This window comes from Oenanthe melanoleuca, chromosome 1A (genome assembly GCF_029582105.1).
Source record: "Oenanthe melanoleuca isolate GR-GAL-2019-014 chromosome 1A, OMel1.0, whole genome shotgun sequence".
NCBI classification, from domain to species: Eukaryota; Metazoa; Chordata; class Aves; order Passeriformes; family Muscicapidae; genus Oenanthe; species Oenanthe melanoleuca.
Genome location: NC_079334.1, coordinates 15,979,641 through 15,984,505, shown reverse-complemented (window position 1 = coordinate 15,984,505; position 4,865 = coordinate 15,979,641). Strand labels below are relative to the sequence as shown.

The 4,865-nt window shown below is 49.3% G+C and overlaps 1 protein-coding gene across 1 annotated transcript in view; it reads left to right on the top strand.

The window, feature by feature from the left end:
• Window positions 1-4,865, top strand: part of FGD4 (FYVE, RhoGEF and PH domain containing 4) — a 161,909-nt gene that overhangs the window by 138,237 nt on the left and 18,807 nt on the right. The gene's annotated exons all lie outside the window — the stretch shown is intronic.

Here is a 4,865-nt window from a genome sequence, read left to right as displayed (position 1 = left end):
CATCGAGGAAGTCCTTGCTTGTGTTTCCTCCTATAAAGCTAGGATTTTTTAGGGCAATAGAACTAGATGAGTTTTACTGCTGCCAGCTGTCTGGCCTTCTGGACAGCCAGCCTAGGAAGCTGAGCTACTCTGCTAAAACCAGCATCTCTTCAGAATATGACAAAGGATTTGACTCTGAGCCTTTTCAGATAAGGTGTTTCCCATTTGCTTATGACACATCACTAGGAACTATGCTGCAGCCCAGGGCTTCTCCTTAAAGTAGAACTGTTAAGTGTTGCTGGGCTTGACTCACCTGTCAGAAGCAACAGCTTCTCCTGCAAGGCACTGACCAGATCTCCTACTCCAATGTACTGATTAGTTGTACCAAAGCCTCAGAGCAAAAAAATAACTGCCACCTAAAACCACACTGTGGCTTAGGCTGCCACATCACACTCACAAAAGACAACTATGCAAGCAGCATCAACACACAGCATGTTTATTTTGCATTATCATTCCTTCCTAATTGCAGCGTCCACTATTGAACCCCCACGCTGAGGTGAATTCACCTCAGAGCTGAATAGATAGGTGCGACTACACTCCGACTTTAAACCCTGGCTGGAGAATGGCCACAAGGCTCCTCTTGCATCTCCCCTTTGCCAGGCTAGGAGCTCGCTTCCACCCCTGCGCCCCCGAGCAAGGACACACAACTCCGGGAATGAGGGCACTGAGGAGGCCGGGTCAAAAATGGTAAGGCAACAGCTAGCCGAATTCAAGGGGTTTTTGGCAGCACAAGCCCGATTCCCACAGCCAGCCAAGGGCTGCGGCGCCCGCACTCCCACTCCTCCCAGCGACGCCGCCGGTCCGCTCCTGAGCGGGGGAGCTCCCGGGGCTGCTGCAGCTGCAGCTGGGGCTCCCGACACCGTCCGCGGCTCCCGCCCTTACCGCTCCGCCTTGTCCCGCCCGTCCATGCCGTGCTTCTTCAGTCCCTGCCGCACCTGGGCCAGGCCGCCGCTGGGACCGAACGCTGTAGCTTGTCCAGGTCCTTCTGCCGAAGCTCGTAGGTACCGGCGGGGCAGGGAAAGGAGGCGCTGCCGGACGGCGGCTGCCCCTTCCTCCCGAACCCGAAGATCCTCTTCGTCCCGCAGCAGGAACGCGGGCACAGTCCCTACATGGGAGAGAGACGGCGGGCAGTATCGTGCCCCAAGCAGGGACAGGGGAGGGGAGGTCCCGGCAGCGATCCCAACTCCATGCGGCTCCTGCGCAGCGCACCTCAGGCACAGCAACAGCTCCGGGCACAGCCCGCGGCCGCCGCCCCCGGCAGCCCCGACCGCGGCCCCGCGCACGCGCAGGAGGGCAGCGCCGGGCCGGGCCGCGCAGGCGCGGGGGAGCTGGGGACGGAATAGCGCTCGGGTGGAATTGGTGTCTCGGGCATTTAGTGCTGCGGGGGTGCCGCTGTCAGCCTTGGGTGAATGGGTGGCAAGAAAAGACAGCAAGGAGGAAAGGGCATGGAGGGGAGTTCAGATGCCATCTAGTTACGTGCCTGATCAGATGCTGAGGAACACGTCTGGCCCAGGCAGCTGGGCTCGCGAGCTGCCGACTGCTGCAGGGTAAGCGTTGGGTGGGAGCCCGAGGCAAGAGGCCGTGAACTGCCAACCTTCGGGATATCCAAGGGCGCGGATGGGTGACGAGAGACACAGCTGGAGCCTGGAATTGCCGACCTTTTGAGTTACAAAGGAGATGGAGACCCTGACACCGGCGAAGTCATTGCACGTGGTGGGGAGGGAAGAACCGAAGACTCGAGCAGAAGAGAGAGACTGGGTCAGGAAAAGACTGTGAGGCAGAACTAATATTTTGCTCTGGAAAGGGGATCCTGGGGCAAATGAAACTTCTTTGAAAGTCGAGCAAATCCAATTTCAAGTTCATCAGTGGCTGTGGGGAAAAGAGACAACATTCCTTATGTTACTTTTACAGCATACAGGAAGAAATAAAGCACTGTAAGAACATTTTACATGACTTCAGAGTCTCTAAACATGAATGAGGCTTCAAAACTTCCAAGGACACCTAACAAGGGAAGACCTGGGCAAAAGGAAGAAACACATTTTGTGCACATTTGCTTATCAGTCAACAGCATTTGTAAAGCTAGCGACAGACGTTCTGGAGGCGACACAGTGAACATCTTCTGGGACTCCACACGACCTCAAGGCTTTGCTTTCCTTAAACGTTCAAAGCTGTGCTTTTTTGGAACACTACAGCTACACAGCTGCAGCCCCTGCAAAGCAGAGACTCTGGAGGACCAGCTATCCTGAAGCAGGTGGATTTCCTCTTTGGACGCTTGGCCTCAAATTGTAGAGGGTGTTTTATGCCCCATGTTGCAAGCACCAAACTCATGTTTGCCTAAACACTACTGAACAATCTCTTCCTGAAGAAATGTTCTCTTTTGTCCCTGATCATGTGCTTCTGACATATTCAAAACAAGACTGCCAACACCTAGGCTACAAAGACAAGCAAGAAAAATCATACAATCATAGAAAGAAAAATAGAAATCTAACAGCAAAGAACATGTATGATATGGTTTAGTACTGAATGCAATCCATGTACAGGGAAGGAAGGGATGGCTGAAATTTATAAAGATCTATAAAAATCTGCGGGCTTCTTTGATGTTTTTGCTGGAAATTAACTCTAGTGAAGGGCAACTTCATCTTCAACCAAGTGTTTCTGTTTGTGCCAGTGGATTAATTTTCTTTCTGTTTTTCCGTAGGCAAGTGCATAACATTCTATGCAATATTTTGGGAAGCAGGAACTTTTCAAATTCAAGTCTAAAATGGAAAACTAGCAGAAAAATATCTCTGTGCTTAGCAGAGGAAGATGAAAGTAATGGCTTGAAAGCTGTCAAGACATAGAAACAGTCACCTTTTTCCTTTAAAACACTCCCAATGTAATGATACATTACCTTTTTCCACTTCCTTAGAGAGTTTTTCCTCCTGTTCCAGCTGTACCTAGAATTATACATCAAACATACAGTTAAGACATAATATGACTCAAATGTAACTGCTACAACTCCTAAAACATTTTTACAACCCACAGACAACGTGATAAAATCTAAAAGTATCATGGCTAATGGAGATGATGGCCTGTGGTGGCCAAGAAGATGCCAAAGGCCTTGGACCACGTGAGCTGTGTGGAGAGGCTGAGAGAGCTGTGCCTGTTTCTTTCCTGGAGTAGGCAAAGCTCAGGCCACCTTGTCTGTGGGTATTAAGTACCAGGAGGGTGGAGTAACAGAGATGGAGCCAAACTCTTCTCAGTGGTGCCAAAAGAACAACTCCCCTCGAGCCTCAAGTATTTTTCAAGCATGGACAAGCAGCAGTAAAATCCTGGGGAAAGGGATCCCTCTAGAACATGAAATGAGACATGGGTAGTAGATGGAAGCAGGAAATCTTAGGCCTAGACCAAAAGACAACCTAAAGCAGCACTAATCCTAAGCAAAACTGCAGTAGTTGAGCTGTTGGAAGAAAGCACTTCCTCCGGTTTATGAAGCTTTCACAATAACCAGAAGGTCCACAGGGCCCTCTGCAACGTGTGGATGAATCAAGAGAAGAAAAAGGTCTTGTTTGCCTCTTATTTATTCCAGTAACCTTTTTGGGATTCTCATCCCTGCCTGAGGAAAGAGAGGTGGAAATAAAGCCAACACATGGATTTCTCTGGAAAGGAATGAAAAGGCCTTTGCATGGAAATACACCTCTGAGGACTCTGACAGTCTCCACTGTCCTCCTGCCCCTCTGGAGAAGGCCTGAAGTACCAAGGCCTGAACAACAGGCCCTGACTGAGGCCTGAACAAGAGGCCCGGAGCCAAAGCTGACCTATAGATGAACCTTCCAGCCAAATGTTATCTATATATATTTGCTCATGAATAAAGCATTGTTACGTATGCATTTATTGGCAGAACTGGTATTTACCTTTCCGAATCTAGAAACTGGATGAGGCCACATCTGGCCTAACCAGGGATACAGGATCAAAGACAGCTCCCTTGGTTCCTCCTTGAGCCAGGCTCTGGGAGAAAGCCAACGGGAGGATGAAATGACACATTATGCCAGCTTGTTTGTTTAACAGTATAAAAGCTGGGCTACTGTCACAGCAAAGCTGGGAGAGCCCGGTGGCCTGCAAGGTGGATGCACCACAGGAATTCCCAGAACCTTGGTTCTCCAGTCCTTCACTGTGACACCTTCCCCCCAGAGCTGAGGTGTCTCAGACTGGGATGATGGCAAAGTATTGCAGTAACTGGTGATGTATCTTTCTTTATCACCACAGGCATTCTTTTGTAGCATCATTAGATGCATTGCTTAGCTTGTCCTTTGTAATTCATTACTAATGATTATATGCTTTGATTAGCTTAGCATATCCTTCCAGAATTCTCTGCAGTTTTACAGCAGAATTTTAGTGAATTCCACTATTCCTCAAGTTGGTGTCTGTGTCCTGAGCAGGTACCTCTCACTGCTTAGCTCTTCAGGCAGTAACATCCTGGGTCACTTGCAGCAGTCACCATCTCAGTAGTTCTGTTCCAGGAAGTGATGTTGACTTACTATTTATCCACAGAGCTGCACAGAGTGAGCTGGATCCTCTCAGACTCCAAGAGATGATACTCAGGGTCCAGGAACTGAACTTCAGAGCAGTACTGCTACTGCACTCACAACCACTCTTGCTACCCAGAACTTTCTGGCTGTCAGAACAGGCATGGGCACTAAAGAGACTTCTCCTCTAGTTTAATTAAGTTCCATGAGAAGAGATTAAATCTATCCATCTTACAGAAGCTGAACTACCACAGAAGCCATAGCTTCACAAAGAAATAAAGCACAGAACTACTCTGCAGCAAGTCACTCTTTCACTCAGAG